At 43.2% G+C, this 18724-nt stretch overlaps 1 protein-coding gene across 1 annotated transcript in view; it reads right to left on the bottom strand.

Annotated features, from left to right (window-relative positions):
• The window catches only part of LOC126299364 (amidophosphoribosyltransferase-like), a 231117-nt gene that overhangs the window by 162371 nt on the left and 50022 nt on the right, over window positions 1-18724 (bottom strand). The window lies entirely within an intron of this gene.

Raw genomic sequence — 18724 nt, forward strand, 5'->3', positions numbered from 1 at the left:
TTTTTCAGCACACTCTTACTTGCAATAAGTACCGATGCATTCAAGATGGTTGTTAGCATTTCTCCACATCAGGGACGGCTTACACATACTCCAAGTGTGTTTTTTCCGCACTGCCTCAGAACTCACCTGAAATGAAAAATGAAAATGTTTATTCCAAAGTAAAGTATGGATGTTCTTTTTAGATTTATAGAGAGTTTACATGTTTATTGCATAAATGTTGTAAATGAACCTAACTCTGCCTATAGGTAACAATCTTTTCACTTCAATTCAACATAATGTCAGTTTTTGGTGCAGTTCTAGAAACTGAAATGCACTGAAATTGTCATACGTAATCAAACGGCAGTTAACATATTCTCATAATCCGTTTCACATGCGACTAGTCATCAACAAATATAAAAAGTTTTATTTGTACTAAAAATACAGTTGTCACCAAAGCGAACAACAGGTGCAGAATATTCATGTTGCAAGGAACCATTACGTACAAAGTTCGCGCATAATTTATATATCTACGTTGCTGCCAAAACAATTTCATGTAGTCGTGAAAAAAAAATATGTTTACAACACTAGTGATGTTTGCTGGCGTAGCTCGAGATATACTGGATAGTGCTGCTAATATTTCCAGCCATTCTTCCTCAGCTGCCATTTCAGTTACATTTATCATTTACATAAGAAGAACAAAATGTTTATTTTGTTTTTAGTGAAACATGAACCACCCATTCGTATCAGGCATCATCGCCGGTCGATTAAAAAAAAAAGATACTTGTTTAACATATTTTATTAAGAGACATGCAGTGTCTGCTGGCAGCGCCTTTATGTTATCTCGCATTTTACCAGTTCTGCATCACAACCCTAATACAGTGGAAACTCATTTATTAGAACTAGTTGGGACAGGAAGTAGTCCAGATTATGGAAAATCCAGAAATTCGGAAAAAAATGACAACGTTTAAATCCCATAAACATACATGATAAAGTTATGTTCATGTAACTTGAAATTCTAGACTGTTTTCACGTATAAGAAGGGACTCTCACTTATAAGAAGGGACTCGAAAGTTTAAGTACGCGGGAAGGTACGATTCTTGTGGGCAAAAGTCTGAACTGCACACAGATTCACGGCGAAATTCTGGCGATGTATGGAATGTGGCGTCCAATCATAGTGAAATGGTGCCGACAATTTGACCCAGATCGCACAGAAGACAATATCCAGGCAGTCGAACTCATTTGCAGCAATCGCAAAGTGACTATCGCTCAGCAGACGTGCATCTTAAGAAGCAGTGGCATTTCCATCGTCCGAGATCGTTCGCAGCAGCGGAAAATGTGCTCACGTTGGGCACCGCTAACTTTGTCAGCTGAACGCAAACGCAGCTATTCGGGATTTCCTTGAGCGGTACTCCGCGGAAGGCAATGTCTACCCCAGGCCCCGCCATTGCCGACGACGAGACATGGGTTCATCATTTGACGCTTGCAACAAAGAGAGCATCTATGGAATGGAGACACACTCCCGTGCCTCTGCGGAAGAAATCTGAAGTTGTGCAATCAGCAGGGAAGGTCATGGACACAGTTTCCTTTGACTGTGAAGGAGTAATGTACACACAACAATGGACGAAACTATTAATGCAGATTCCTACTGTGTACTAGTGTCATCGCTGCGCAGCGTCATGAAGAGCAAGAGGCGTAGAGAACTAAGCAAAGACACTGTTCTGCTGCCGCAATTCAACCTTCAATCCGGAGCCCATAACACAATCATTGGTCCATCGTTTTCGATAGGAGATTTGGAAGCATCCGCCACACAGTGCACATCTTGCACCATGCGATTTGCATCTTTTTGGCAAGTCGAAAGAACATCCGGTAAGACACAGAAACAGATTTTTCAGCGATGAGGGCGTCCAGACAATGGTTCACGAATGGCTCCGTGACCGAGAAGCGGACTTCTGCCGTCGAGGAATTTAACGATTGGTAGAACGTTTCGAACGTTCTTTACAGAGGTTTGTTAACTTTGTTGAAAAATATGGTCATACCTGTGTCACTCTGAATGGTAGCGCAGCCTGCCATAACAATGAGTTTCCGAAATCCACTCGCACGTAGGAGGGAGCACTATACGTGTTGACTCTTCCAAGAACGCATTCACACCGAGACGCAGAACCAAGGGCGCCCATCCAATAATTTGAAAGGGGTACGGTGCTTGATCTGGGGGTATGTACAAGGGTTGCCCAGAAAGTAATGCACCGCATTTTTTTTCTTAGCCGAAAACAATGCTACGAATGCGAAACGTTACGTATGTATGAAGTCTCCTGAGTGAGGGCGCCAAGTTTCCATCACTTCCGATAGATAGCGTATCTGCAGGAGAGTTTCAAAATGGCGTCTGTAGGTGATGTACGCGACACGCAGCTTGCCGTCATTGAATTTCTCACTGCATAGAAGAAACTGTGGGGAATATTCACAAACGCTTGTGCGAAGTCTTTGGAGCAATGCTGTCGACAGAAGTACAGTTAGACGCTGGGCACGGAGGGTGAGGTTATCAGAAGGCGGTTCTGCGGAGCTCCACGATTTGCAGCGGTCGCGACCATCCACGGCTGTCACACTTGACATGTCGCAGCGACCTGATGTCATTCAAGAGGACAGACGCACTACGACTCGGCAGTTGGCGCTGCATCTGTCAGCAAAGGAAATGTGGATGCAATTATCCGCAGTCTTGGATATTCAAAACTGTGTGCAAGATGGGTCCCACGGTGTCTAACGCTGGACCAAAAATCGCACTGAAGAAACATTTGTCTTGATTTGTCGCAACGTTTTGAAGCTGTGGGGGAGGCATTCTTGTCCCCGATTTTGACAGGCTATGAAACCTGGGTTCATCATTTTGAGTCCGAAACAAAACAACAGTCGATGGAATGGAGCCATTCCCACTCCCCACACAAGAAAAAATTCAAAGCAACTGCTTCCGCCGGTAAGGTCATGATTACCGTGTTCTGGGACTGTGAAGGTGTGATTCTCATTGATGTGATGCCAAGAGGCGGTACCATTAATTCAGAAGAATACGTCAACACATTAATAAAACTCAAGACGCGCTTCCGGCGACTTTGGAGCCACAGTAGCACAGGAAATGTTTTGCTGCAACAAGATAACGCTCGGCCCCACACAAGTCTGAGGACTGCTGAACACGTCGCAAAACAGGGTTGGACCGTGTTACACCATCCACCCTATGGCCCTCACCTAGTCCCCTCGGACTTTCACTTGACTGGGTCATTTTTAAGGATGCCATTCGTGGAAGACATTTTGAGGACGATGAGGAGGTGATTCACACAGTGAAGCACTGGCTCCGCCAACAGGACAAGGATTGGCACCGACAGGACGTACACGTTCTTGTTTCGCGCTGCAGGAAGGCCATAGAACGGGATGGAGATTACGTGGAAAAATAGGGTGTGTAGAAAAAACACCATTCTTACGTGTGTAATTCTCATTATGCTCAATAAACAATTGTTGAAGGAACAACGCGATGCATTACTTTCTGGGGAATCCTCGTCATATTTTTAATGTTTTGGAAGACGAACGGTGAATTATACGTAGCCAGTTCCGACCCTGTTAAAAACCTGTGAAATAACGACTTTTAAATCATTTAAAATGTGTGTGTGAAATCTTATGGGACTTTACTGATAAGGTCATCAGTACCTCAGCTTACACAATACTTAGCCTAAATTATCCTAAGGACAAACACACACACCCATGCCCGAGGGAAGACTCGAACATCCGCCGTGACTAGCAGGACAGTCCATGATTGCAGCGTCCCAGACCGCTCGGCTAATCCCGCGCGGCTTAAATCATTTTCTTGAAAGAAAAAAAGCCTGCCCGCGCTGCACCTTTTTCCTTTCCCTGAGATCTGGCCCGGGTATGAATGTGACGCTGGTGTAATGTACGTTCCGTCTCAAATTCGCGTGGGCAACTTGTCTGCGCCATGCATAACGGGCCCACATCGGCCTCATAAATTTGCATTATTCCGCTTCAGTTTGCAAGGACAATTGCTGGCAGCATTGCTAAAACTGCCTACGAAGAGGTCCGAGAGTAGCTGCGAAGGCCGAGCACGTTAATGCTACCGAGAATTTATACTTCCTCTTTAATTTTGTAGTCGCATATTCATATGTTATCTCCGAAAGCAACACCAGAAAATAAAAAAGCGGTGATTTATTGGTTGAACGGGAGTGCTAGGAAACGCTTACGTGTCAGTTTTTTTTCTTCAAAATAAATATAGCTATCGCCGTTCTGAACGTGAATTGTGAAGATGCAAAAAGCCAATCGCTGTAAATTGCGATGGAGTTAAATGAGCGACTTTTTGAGTTATTTACCGAAGGCAGACAAAAGTTTGTTAGCGATACAACTGTATGTGATTGGGCGCAAGATATTGCCAACGCGATAGGCGCTAAGGAATTTACATCGTCTCAAAGTTGGATTAACCGCTTCAAAAGAGCACATAGAATTGCGGCAAAAAAGTAACAAAATTAATATCAAAAAACAAATCGGAAAACGCAGTGGTTTGAACCGAAATTATATAAGCTTTTATTACGAATGCAAATCGTAAGGACGCTAATTCTCGTTACTCTTAGCTGTATTTCGGGCTCACTCTGACAGAGAAATAGTGGTACTTCCTATTCGACCGGCAAGACGAACGCACGTTAACCGTCAGACAGACAATTTTTCAGTCAGTATAAGGCATTTTACAGAAAATTACTGTGTGCAAGTCACTGCAGTTTCCAGTCTACTATCACGACAATATTCTCAAGTTGCAGTTAGTAGTACATTCTAAATTTTATCCTCCACGGTTTCAAAATTTGATTAAATATGCGTGGCACTTCTTGAAATATACTGATATCAGGCCTGATTAATTTCTAAGAGCGGACCAGTTTTGTCTAAGGACGTCTAATAATGTCTGTGACTCGTGGGGTTGTCATATGTTGTCTTTATTTGTGTGTTCTTGGTGCACAGTACAGGTCTTTTGGAACACTGGATCAATATTTCGCATTTTTGCGGTAGTTACAAAAAATAATATTAATTTTTGACGTTTTCTAAATTGTATTTAGTGTATTCCATAGCAGTTTGGAAGGAACTTTGTAGATGTACTTGTCAACGAATGGTTACAATCGCTTTCACAGGGCGAGTCAGCTATTTCATCGCTGGGGCAAGAAAGTGGCGTGTAGCTAACGCCACCTTGGCCCTAGATGTGTTGGCATAACAGCGAGCGAGGTCACCGCTGCACAATAAGGCAGTTCCAAGCGCGGAAACCACGCGACAAATGTCATACTTCATAATTTTTTTTCCAAACTTCCAGGTCATGGCAGCAGCTAAAATATTGCGTACAGTCGTTTTCCAACGTTAACTCATTTGGTAAAAAAAAGGAACTCAAGTTTCGACATAACAATTCTTTTACTTGAAAGTATTACCCCGCAAATATTAGAACGACGTTCATAGGGTGTGTCGACTCAGAAAAAGCGTTATGATATTATAAAATGGTGCAATCTGTTCGACATTCTCACGAAAATAGGTGTAAGCTATAGGAAAACAGCAGGTAATATACAAAGTGTACAAAGACTAAGAGGGGAAATTAGAATGGAAGACCAAAAACGAAGTGTTCATGTAAGAAAGACAAGGATGCAGTCTTTTGCCCCTATTGCTCAATTTTTGCATCGAAGAAGCAATGGCGACAACAAAAGAGATATTGAGAAATGAAATTAAAATTCATCGTGCAAGGATATCAATCGTCAAATTCGCTGATGACATCGTTATGCTCAGTGAAAGTGAGGAAGAGTTACAGTCTTGTGACCGCGAACATGGCATGAAAATAGACAGAAGAAAGACAAAAGTATGGAGGTGGTGGAGGAGTAACAGTAGCAGCGGCAGCATGAAGACAAGCGATAATTTAATATCAAAATTGGGGACAACGAAGCAGACGAAGTAAAAGAATTCCGTTAACTTGGGGGAAAAAAGGGCGGCAAAGCAAGAGCGACATAAAAACCAGCTTAACACAGGCAAAGCAGGCACTCGACTAGCGTCAAACATATTGTTTAATTTAAGGAAGAAATTTCTGAAAATGTAAGTTTGGAGCACAAAATTGTATGCAAGTGAAGCATGGACTGTCAGAAAAACCAGATTAATTTGAGATGTGGCTTCCAGAAGGATGTAGAAAATGAGATGGGCTGGTAAGTTGAGAAACGAGGAGGTTGTCTGCAGGACCGGTGAGTAGAGGAACATTTAGAAAGCATTGACACGGAGGAGGGACGGGATGATAGGATGTGCGTTAACGAATCAAGAAATGATTCCCGTGGTACTTGTGGGAGCTGTAGAGGGCGAGACTGAAGGGGAAGGCACAGACAGGAACAAAATCAACAAATAACTGAGGACGGTGGTTGCAAGTGCTACTCTGAAATGAAGAGGAATTCGTGGCGGGCCGTATCAAACCAGTCAGAAGACTAATGACAAAATCTGAAGGGTTCGACAAGTTCAGCACGAATCTTGTAACCGAGGTTCTTTCTGTTACAGACATGCCACATTCACGTACGACTGTCACTGTTTAAAAGTGCATGTGTTAGAGCGTGGAGTAGAGGTCGCGCAGCCCACGGGGTCGATAGTGTGTACAAACGGTCTCAGAGGCGCCTACCCGCTCTGTATGCACATTCCGCCAAGATAAGCCGGCACCTTTCCTAAGCACAGATACTGTGTGCTGACTGCTCGTTTCTGGAACGCCCAAGTGCGATACCCTCGTTCCCAGATCACAAGGCACCCACGCTCCCTTCAGAAGACAGGATTACAGTTTATGATTTCGTCGACGTCGACCTCATTCCAAGAGACCGTCTAGGCTGACAAGGAAAACATTCGCCCAACCGTCACCGAATTTGCTCATCTTTCGCATGACAGTAGTTCATACTTAAATGTAACAAATGCTTCTCTAGTACGAAGGGCTTCTCAAATGTTTGCGAGAAATCGATGTTCAAAGTTTAAGTGTCAACAGAATACTAAAAAATATCAGCAGCCGCCGAGCAGCAGGTTTAATGTGTTCCAGTCGCGTCATTTTTTTCCTAGTCTTCCACGAAACACTTGTATCGCTGTGTTTCGTCGGAAAGGAACAACAAGAATAACAATACTTCTAGCAAATTTAAAGATCTTAGACAAATTATATAGAAGAATGGATTAGAAAAACGTGCAATATATGCAGGAGTTAGTGAAATGGAAAATGTATATAATTTCACAAAAAATATCTACAACAATAAATGTCTACCTATACAAACAAATCAAACACGATACCACAGCGTAAGACCAAAATACTTGTATGCATGTGAGTTCTTTACGACGAATTTAAGTTGAAAAGAGGAGAGTTTCTTGGGAGACGGATTAATAGAAAACAATGGATTCATTGCGAACTACAGATGGCTGGAAAATAAGAAGTAACGAGGAGATCTACAAAAACATAGAGAAAATATAATACTGAAAATGTGCACTGTCTTTCGTGATATTTGAAGGATTCTCTATCGAAAAGTTCGTGAGCCTGAAATATTGTTTTAACTTCTTTTATACCTTCGGGCATAAATGATCCAAATATATCAAGGCCACACAACAGCAGACTGCACGGCACTGTCTACATAGTGCATCAGACAAATATCCTCCAGTACTCTTCAAAATCCTAAGATCCTAAGCTAAGCATTGAAATTTAGATTCTCAGTCGACAGCTGATTTGCTGTACATGATTTCGAGCATTGTTCAAAGGTATGTCAAATGTTTGTCTATTTTATTTCTTACGCCTGTAGAATTCATGTCACAAAAATACTCGATAGGTCTTTTTTCAATTTTTTAATTTTTTCAGTTAACCTCATAATTTTTCACACCTAATTTGCCCGTCTACTTTCTTCTTTTCTCTAAATGTCTTAAACTTGGTACTTTATTTGGAAGTAGCGTTTTTGACAGTTAAATATCACACCAAAGAATGTTTGTATGCGCGTAATACATACGCCTTGAAGAGGTGAATTATTTGACAATTCATTTACGTAACTAGCAAAAGCTGCTCGGGAAATGTTTCAATTTTCTGCCAAATGTCTCGATTTCCTTAATTACCATAATAACGTTCACTGAATTAAATTTTTTTTTTTTTTTTTTTTTTGCAAAAACAGACGTCACTCTGGTCGATTTGATACCCATTTTTCGATTTCTCCCTGTTCGTTTGACTATCAGCATTCGCACAAAAACCATTGTGTAATTTATCGAGAGTCTTGTTTTCTCTCCTCTCAAACATTAGTCCAAAAATATAGAACAAGTATCACAAGTAATGGCGACGTGCAGACTAATCTTCTTTGGAAACATCTACCCAATGTATGAGGACAAGCTAACTATACAAATTACTATTGTATTTCTGGAAAAAGGAATCGACAATGGCACGAATTACAGACATGACGAATGAACTAGAAGGAAATAATATCGTAGATTCGGAAATAACAGGAAGAAACCTTTGTGAGAATATACTACTAAATTTAGAAGGCTTTCAAGGAAGAAGAAATCGGTAACAACATGCGCAGAAGAGGAGGCCACATGGGCAGAAGATGGAGTACTGAAAAACAACAAAGAGGAGAAATTGAAGTTGTTAAGCAGTCCTAGCTGGTCAGTACGAAGATTAAAAAAAATGACACTCGTTGTGGTACATTCGTGGCGAGACGTAGTCAATGTCGTCATGAATCGTGAAGGAGTCTCCATGAAATGATCATTTGTTAATTGATGTAGTCCTGTGTGTATCACAGTTAAACCACGCGGAGCTATGCCTGCTTTAAATAATGGACACTTTATTTGCGACACGCGTATCAATGTCTCGACGATTCATTATTATAGATTATACGTCACGCAAGAGCACCACAATAACAGTCGTTGTTGTTGTTCCTTTCCTTAAAAAACAGTTGTTTGTAGCGACTAGTGTTCGGATAAGATGAGGAAAAACAAAGACGTGACTAACACAGTACGAGCATTATTCATCTCTGCCGCCTTGGCCAACTGTGCCAATCCACCGTTCGAAGGCTGGTGTTCTCCTATGGCGTTCAACATGTTCGTAAAACATGGAACCTACATTTCACGAAACAGCATGAAAAGCACATCTAAGTGAGTACTATAAATGTGAGGAATGTGAGCAAGATAAGTGGTTCAACGTGTGTGCCCTTCCCTTGTCTGTTGGGAAAGAGTAAGGAAGAACATCGGTTGCGACTTTGTTGGCTTTGTTTTTGGTTTAAAAACGAAGTTCTGAAAATGCTGAGGAAGCAGAGGCTCTTGTACTCTCGCTTCAAACCAGGACGCGCAAATGACAATTAAAGGTTAACACAGACTCGTGCGTCTGAAGAGCTCTATGCACGAAGCACAAAACTACCACCGTCATACCTTAGCAAAACAACTAGCACAGAACCCGAGAAAATTTTGGTGCTATGTAAAATCGCTGTGCGGATCAAAGGCTTCTATCAAGTCGCTCGTCGACCAGTCTGGTGTGGTAGCTGAAGATAGCAAAACGAAAGCTCAAATGTTAAATTTCGCGTTTATGAAATCTTCCGCGCAGTAAAATCGTACGACATACAGTCGTTTGACAATCGAGCGAACTCCCGTGTAGACGACATAGTAACAGGAATCCCTGACGCAGAGAAACAAGTGAAAGAGTTGCAAACAAATAAGTCACCAGGTCCGGGTGCAATTCCAATTCGGTTTCACACAGAGCACTCTACGGCACTGTCTCCTTGCATCTATCGCGAATCTCTTGCCATCGCAAAGTCCCAAGCGACTGGAAAAAAAGCATGTGACTCCTGTACACAAAAAGGCTTATAGAACCGACCAACAAAATTGCAGACCAATATTTCTAATATCGGTTTCCTGCAAAAGCCTTGAACATATTCCCAGTTCGAACACAATAAATTTTCTCGAGTCGGAGAAGCTTATGTCCCCGAATCAACATGGTTTTAGAAAGCATAGCTTGTGCGAAACTCAACTTGTCCTTTTCTCACACGATATACACTCCTGGAAATGGAAAAAAGAACACATTGACACCGGTGTGTCAGACCCACCATACTTGCTCCGGACACTGCGAGAGGGCTGTACAAGCAATGATCACACGCACGGCACAGCGGACACACCAGGACGGTGTTGGCCGTCGGATAGCGCTAGCTGCGCAGCATTTGTGCACCGCCGCCGACAGTGTCAGCCAGTTTGCCGTGGCATACGGAGCTCCATCGCAGTCTTTAACACTGGTAGCATGCCGCGACAGCGTGGACGTGAACCGTATGTGCAGTTGACGGACTTCGAGCGAGGGCGTATAGTGGGCATGTGGGAGGCCGGGTGGACGTACCGCCGAATTGCTCAACACGTGGGGCGTGAGGTCTCCACAGTACATCGATGTTGTCGCCAGTGGTCGGCGGAAGGTGCACGTGCCCGTCGACCTGGGACCGGACCGCAGCGACGCACGGATGCACGCCAAGACCGTAGGATCCTACGCAGTGCCGTAGGGGACCGCACCGCCACTTCCCAGCAAATTAGGCACACTGTTGCTCCTGGGGTATCGGCGAGGACCATTCGTAACCGTCTCCATGAAGCTGGGCTACGGTCCCGCACACCGTTAGGCCGTCTTCCGCTCACGCCCCAACATCGTGCAGCCCGCCTCCAGTGGTGTCGCGACAGGCGTGAATGGAGGGACGAATGGAGACGTGTCGTCTTCAGTGATGAGAGTCGCTTCTGCCTTGGTGCCAATGATGGTCGTATGCGTGTTTGGCGCCGTGCAGGTGAGCGCCACAATCATGACTGCATACGACCGAGGCACACAGGGCCAACACCCGGCATCATAGTGTGGGGAGCGATCTCCTACACTGGCCGTACACCTCTGGTAATCGTCGAGGGGACACTGAATAGTGCACGGTACATCCAAACCGTCATCTAACCCATCGTTCTACCATTCCTAGACCGGCAAGGGAACTTGCTGTTCCAACAGGAGAATGCACGTCCGCATGTATCCCGTGCCACCCAACGTGCTGTAGAAGGTTTAAGTCAACTACCCTGGCCAGCAAGATCTCCGGATCTGTCCCCCATTGAGTATGTTTGGGACTGGATGAAGCGTCGTCTCACGCGGTCTGCACGTCCAGCACGAACGCTGGTCCAACTGAGGCGCCAGGTGGAAATGGCATGGCAAGCCGTTCCACAGGACTACATCCAGCATCTCTACGATCGTCTCCATGGGAGAATAGCAGCCTGCATTGCTGCGAAAGGTGGATATACACTGTACTAGTGCCGACATTGTGCATGCTGTGTTGCCTGTGTCTATGTGCCTGTGGTTCTGTCAGTGTGATCATGTGATGTATCTGACCCCATGAATGTGTCAATAAAGTTTGCCCTTCCTGGGACAATGAATTCACGGTGTTCTTATTTCAATTTCCAGGAGTGTACTTGAGAACTACGGACGAAGGGCAAAAGGCACATTCCATATTTGTAGATTTCCGGAAAGCATCTGACACGGTGCCCCACTGGAGGCTGTTAACGAAAGTACGAGAGTATGGAATAGGACCCCAGATATGCGAGTGGCTCGACGACTTTGTAAACAATACAACCAAGTATGTTGTCCTCGACGGTGAGTGTTCATTACAGACAAGGATATTGTCAGGAATGTGACTTCTGAAATTTTCCCGGCGTATTTGTTCTTCTAATAATTTCCGGGTTGTAGTTGTGTACTCACCTGATGATGGCCGGACGTCTCTGGGCCGAAATATCGTGGCAGAATGTCGACGGGTTCCGGCTGCATACCCTGAACTCATTAGAAGAATTGTCAGGAATGTCCCAGGAAAGTGTGGTAGGACCGCTGTTGGCGGACAGGGTGCACAGAAATCTGCAGTTGTTTGCTGACGTTGCTGAGGTGTACGGAAAGGTGTCAAAGCTGAGTGACTGTAGGTGGATACAAGATAACTTAAACAAACTTACTAGTTGGTATGATGAATGGCAGGTAGCTCTAAATGTGGGAAAATGTAAGTCAATGTGGATGAGTAGGAAGAACAAACCTGTAGTGTTCGGATACAATATTTCCAGTGTCCTGCGTGACAGAGTCAAGCTGTTTAAATATTTGGGCGTAACGTTGCAAAGCGATATGAAATGGAACGAGCATGTGAGTACTGTGGTATGGAAGGCGAATGGCCTACTTCACATTATTGGGAGAATTGTAGGAAAAAGTGGTTCACCTGTGGATGGTTTTTAAGGCGGTTTTCCATCTGCCTCGGCGAATGCGGGCTGGTCCCTCTTATTCCACCTCAATTACACTATGTCGGCGATTGATGCGCAAACACTTTCTCCACGTACGCGTACACCATCATTACTCTACCACGCAAACACTGGGGTTACACTCGTCTGGTGTGAGCGTGAGACTTTCTCGGGAGGATGGGGTGGGGTGGGGGGTCCACTGGGGGCTGTACCGCACAATAATCCTGGGTTCGGTGTGGGGCGGCGGTGGGGTGAGTGTACTGTGTAGCCTGTTGTGGGGTTGTGAACCACTAAGGGCTACGGCGGGGACGAAGCCTCTCCGTCGTTTCTAGGTCCCCAGTTCCATACAATACAATACATTATTTAGCAGAGGGTTATAATGCTTTAGCTCATCAGTGTAACGGTCGCAGGTTCGAATCCTGCCTCGGGCAGTATGTGATGTCCTTAGGTTAGTTAGGTTTAAGTTGTTCTAAGTTCTAGGGGACTGATGACCTCAGAAGTTAAGTCCCATAGTGCTCAGAGCCATTTGAACAATTTTTCATCAGTGTAGTGACGGTAGAAACACAGCCACGCAATCCAAAGACGGTGCGATATGCTGATTATTTATAACAATAAGGTGACGAAGATTAATGATCTTTTCTTTCAGCGCAGATGCACACCATGCCCGGTCTCTTGCGGAAATCAGAGATCGACGAGTAAGAGTTTCATGGTTAGGTGACGCCACGTCAGTAGTACGTAACTGATTGGGAATTTAGGCAGGAAGGGAAGTGTGCTCGGATGGTTGAGGCGCTCGCGTAAAACGGAAGGTCCGGTTTCGAGTATCGGTCCGGCACAAATTTTCACCTGTTACCACTTATTCATTTCAGTGCTCACATTCGGCTAACGTCAATTAAACATCTGATTGATGAGATCTGTCGTCGACACAGACGCCGAGATACGAAATTCCGAGTTCGAAAAATCATTAGAGCAATAAAGGCTTCAGGCTAAATACAAAGGCCGTGCGGGATTAGCCAAGCGGTCTATGGGCGCTGCAGTCATGAACTGTGCGGCTGGTCCCGGCGGAGATTCGAGTCCTCCCTCGGGCATGGGTGTGTGTGTGTGTGTGTGTGTGTGTGTGTGTGTGTGTGTGTGTGTGTGTGTGTGGGGGGGGGGGGGGGGGGTGTCCTTAGGATAATTTAGGTTAAGTAGTGTGTAAGCTTAGGGACTGATGACCTTAGCAGTTAAGTCCCATAAGATTTCACAAACAATTTTGAACATTTTCTAAATATAAGGGAAACTAAGTATCTGGAGAGTGAACTTAAGGCAACCGTATCCTCTTTTTGACAAGAATACTCAGTTACAGCCTCAAGATTGCCGTCTAAAGTGAAATCTAGTTAACTGAATAAATCAGTCTTGCACAAAATCCACATGTTCGCGCTTTTAGTTTATTAGAAATAATTAGTATCGATAATGAAATTATCACATCTGGTTTTTTAGGAAAGAAGGGAGCTAGATATACAAGGTTTATTGCCGCAGAGACTTCATATTTTCTACGAACATACTTTTCCAGCAACAAATAAAAGTAAATAGTCACGTTCGTGAGGTACACGCTTTTCAAACATTGTTTCTGAAGTTGTGGCACTTTTCCGAACGTTTATAACTGTCTCGTCATGCAGATTACTCAAGTTCAGAAAAATAGTCGTAGTTCCTAACTGATAAAAATCCAATCCCACTGGGTCCTTGGAACGGTGGCCTCTAGCAACGCTGCTGAACGACATCTGACCTGCCTTATCTTTCTTGACGAAACTTGGTACACGTGCTGGAAACCGACTGATTACTGCCGCCGCTCAAAGGAGCTACTTATTTCGCTACATTTCCAAAAAAACAAGCAGGCACCGTAGCAACTCTGAGAACAAGATTAACAGCTTTCCACTGATATTATTTATACAATGGAATGACCAACTTAAAATACATCAAGCGAAGTTTATAGTTTTTTGCAGAGGACACAAGCATTACGATTAAGTCCGCTTAGAGAGAACGCAAACGAAGAAATAGTTATTTTTTTCTGAAAATGTACTATTTTTGAAAAGAAAAATGACCTCAGCACATTAGCTATATACATCAAACAGAATGCCAATAGCACATGAATAGTCAGAAAATAGAATAAATATTGTTCCACATTTTTGGATGTACATATTGAAGGAAACTTTAACAAGAATAAATATTTTACTGGGCTGCTCAAGAAATCAAATTCAGCAACTTTCGAATTTCGGACAATTTCTTGTCTTGATAATGAATAAATATCTTAACACATTTCCACACATTTATGTATTATGGCATCAATTTTCTGGGCTAAATCATCACTTAGAAAAGAAGGTACAGACCGCACAAAAACCAGCAGTGTAAATATATGGTGTTTATTCTCATAATCTTTCAGATGTCTCTTCAAGAAGTTATCCATTCAACCGCCACTACACAGTACGTATACTAAGAAATGGCATATTTCAAATAATCTATCTAAATTTCAGAAGAATTTGAAGAAAAAAATTCTTGATTACTCATTAATAAAGCTGTCATAAGCTCAGAGAAAAGCTCAATATGCAGTCATTAAAAGTTTGTCATTTTACCAGCAACATAAAATGAAAGACGTCAAGCCAAATTTTAGATCAAGCCTAAAATCATTTAGTCAATTTGAGGCATTTGGCAGTTGGATCGCTTGGGAATTACGAGTGACCAGTGATTGGTTACTGCAGTTTGCGATCTGTCCACACATGTGCAGTCTAAGAACAGAAGAAAAGAAATAGAGGTAAACCACTGGATTTTAGAATCTTATCACTGAGATCTATTTGTCGGAGGATTTTGGAACGTACACTGTTTTTCAACATTATGAAATACCTACTGACGTATCTATTGAATTCAGAAGATCTCGTGCTTGTGAGTCACAATTGGCTTTATATTCGCACAAAATGGGTTCTGTCGACAAGAGAGCTCAAGTTGATCCCTATTGCGATTCCTTATTTCTAGAATTCACGATGCCTTTTGACACCTCTCTTCATAAGCACCTTCCAATCAAATTGGAAGCCTGTGGAGTGTCACCACAGTTATGCAATTTGATACTTTATTTCCTGTCAGAATGGTCACAGCTCTAAGTATCTGACAGGAAGTCATCTAGTGAAGTCTATGTTATATGTGGGGTTTTCCGAAGAAGCGTTGTAGGCCCTCTGCTGTTCCTAATCTGTAGAAATGATTTAGGAGGCAATCCGAGCAGCCCTTTTTGACTGCTCACAGATTATGTCATTAACCATCTAGTACAGTCGGAAGAAGATCAAAACGAATAAATAATGATTTAGACAATATATATGCATGGTTTCAAAAGTGGCAGTTGGCCCTGAGAAATTCAAAGTGTGACGTCCTCCACGTGAGTAATTTAAAAAAGACCGCTTCATTTCGATTACGCGACATATTACACAACTTGAAAAGTTGTCGATTGAAGAAAATACTTACGGATTGCTATTATGAACAACAAATTGATACTATTACAAATAAGGTGGTGAAGACTGCGTTTTACTGACTGAAAACTTCGACAAATCTACAGTAGAGAATGCCTACATTACGCTTGTCCGTTCTCTTCTGATGTACTGCTACTCGATATACTTACCAGATAGGATTGACGGAATACATCGACAACGTCCAAAGAAGAACACATAGTTTTTATTATCGTGAAGAAAAAGAGTGACGCGGATACGATGAAGAAGTTCGGGCGGAAATTAATGAAACAAAGACTTTTTTCGTTGCTGTAAGATCTTTCCACGAACTTTCATTCACCAAATTTTCTCCTCCGAGTGTCAATGGCCATCTTAAGAGAAATCAGAGCTCGCACAGAAAAATTTAGATGTTCATTTTTCCTGTGTTATTCGAGAGCAGAACTGTACAGACTTAAGTGTGAATTGACAGAGTAGTCACTATATGTAGATCTAGCGACCCGTCACTTGTGTGTGAGGCCCTCGAGAAAGAAGCGCTCTCTCGTAGAAGCTCCCTCCTTGCTCCGTTAGAGCGCAGGCTCAACAGGTGTCTGAAGCTTTAAAGCGGCAGACTGGGGGAGTGGAGTTCATTATTCCCCACACGCCTGCCAAGTGACCTCGTTACGGACGACCTTCAATATTCATCACGCACTTCGCGCGCCCATTAAAATCTCGCACTAGAGGACTGGGCGGAAGAAAGAAAATTGCTTCTCACGTCTTGTGATGCTGAAGCTGGAATACTGATGCTTCGAGAGCACACGCCAATCAGTATGCAGTAGTGGCGAATGCAGGCTATTCCTCGAGGTCTCCGGTTCGTTTCCCAGTAAATTATTCAGTTTCCCTGATGAAGAGCATTGATATTTTATCAGTGAGGTAGCTAACGGATGGTGATCGGTACGGAGTGACACACACTTTAATGTCGAAATATATAGGAAATTTAGAAATGATACAAAAAATTCTAAACTCGCACAGGTTGTCGTCATCTTACGTCCGAAGACTCGTCTAACGCAGCTCTCCGTGCTAATACCTAATTAACAATTTCTTGATGCGTCACGACGTTTCCTCTTAATCTATCCCTTTTTCTACTCAGATTATGCTGTGAGACTGTCTCCCCAATTCGATGCAGTACAACTTCATTTGTTACCCAATCTATTTATCTAATTTTCAACGTTCTTCCGCAACACCACATTTCAAAAATTTCTATTCTTGTCTTGGCTGTATTGTTGGTCGTCCACTTTCCACTTCCGTTTTGGGCTACACTTCAAAATAATACTTCTTAACATATGCTCACGAGACAAAAATTAGTGACCCCTAGAGAAATCAATACAAGCACAATTTAATACCGCCCTTGGACTTGATAAACGCCTGGGTTCGGTTAGGAAGTGAGTCCACAAGATTATGTAGGTACGCCGCATCCATGTTCTGTTCGACAGTTACCAAATCAGTTCTGTTATTTTCAATACCTCCTTAAACAATAATTCCAGCAGTTGGGGACGTATGGTCCTCGTGAATCGTTGCTTCCTGTGAACTTTCACCAGGTCGTCTACAGACACGTTGACGCCGGTCTTCCCGCCACAACAAAAACGAGACTCGCCGCTCAACACCACAGAATCCCATTTATTGTCCTAGTTCACTCTGGCCTTGCACCATTTGAATCTCTGTTGTCTGTGGTATGATGTCCGCAGTAAAAGACGCATGACAACTCGAGATCTCAAGCCAGCTTCCAGTAATTTGTTCCTGATGGTCGTGATGACACACTGCCTGCATCCTCTGCCCTGAGTGACTCGTTCATTCGTCAAAGCTAGTCAAACAATCCTACGATATTCTCGTGCGTAATTCTTCTCGAAGGACCCGTGGCCACTACTCTTCTTGCCACACTGTTGTCCAGAGCTATCTCGTCACCACTAATGCTGCCTTCACTGCACTACAGAATAACAGTGAATCGTCTGATCTGTCTGTCTGATCTGTCTGTCTGATGTTCCGATCTCCCTCATGCACTGATTCGAGCTATCCCTAAGTTCAAAATATTGCGATAAACTGTACATACACAGCCTTTTCAGTAGTTGCAGGGGCAACAGTCTGGATGACTGACTGATCTGGCCTTGCAACATTAACCAAAACGGCCTTGCTGTGCTGGTACTGCGAACGGCTGAAAGCAAGGGGAAACTACAGCCGTAATTTTTCCCGAGGACATGCAGCTTTACTGTATGATTAAATGATGATGGCATCCTCTTGGGTAAAATATTCCGGAGGTAAAATAGTCCCCCATTCGGATCTCCGGGCGGGGACTACTCAGGAGGATGTCGTTATCAGGAGAAAGAACACTGGCTTTCTACGGATCGGAGCGTGGAATGTCAGATCGCTTAATCGGGCAGGTAGGTTAGAAAATTTAAAAAGGGAAATAGATAGGATAAAGTTAGATATAGTGGGAATTAGTGAAGTTCGGTGGCAGGGGGAACAAGACTTCTGGTCAGGTGACTACAGGGTTATAAACACAAAATCAAATAGGGGTAATGCAGGAGTAGGTTTAATAATGAATAGGAAAATAGGAATGCGGGTAAGCTACTACAAACAGCATAGTGAACTCATTATTGTGGCCAAGATAGATACGAAGCTCACACCTACTACAGTAGTACAAGTTTATATGCCAACTAGCTCTGCAGATGAAGAAATTGAAGAAATGTACGATGAAATAAAAGAAATTGTTCAGATAGTGAAGGGAGACGAAAATTTAATAGTAATGGGTGACTGGAATTCGGCAGTAGGAAAAGGGAGAGAAGGAAACATAGTAGGTGAATATGGATTGGGGCTAAGAAATGAAAGAGGAAGCCGTCTAGTAGAATTTTGCACAGAGCACAACTTAATCATAGCTAACACTTGGTTTAAGAATCATGAAAGAAGGTTGTATACGTGGAAGAACCCTGGAGATACTAAAAGGTATCAGATTGATTATATAATGGTAAGACAGAGATTTAGGAACCAGGTTTTAAGTT

Source organism: Schistocerca gregaria, chromosome X (genome assembly GCF_023897955.1).
Source record: "Schistocerca gregaria isolate iqSchGreg1 chromosome X, iqSchGreg1.2, whole genome shotgun sequence".
Taxonomy (NCBI): Eukaryota; Metazoa; Arthropoda; class Insecta; order Orthoptera; family Acrididae; genus Schistocerca; species Schistocerca gregaria.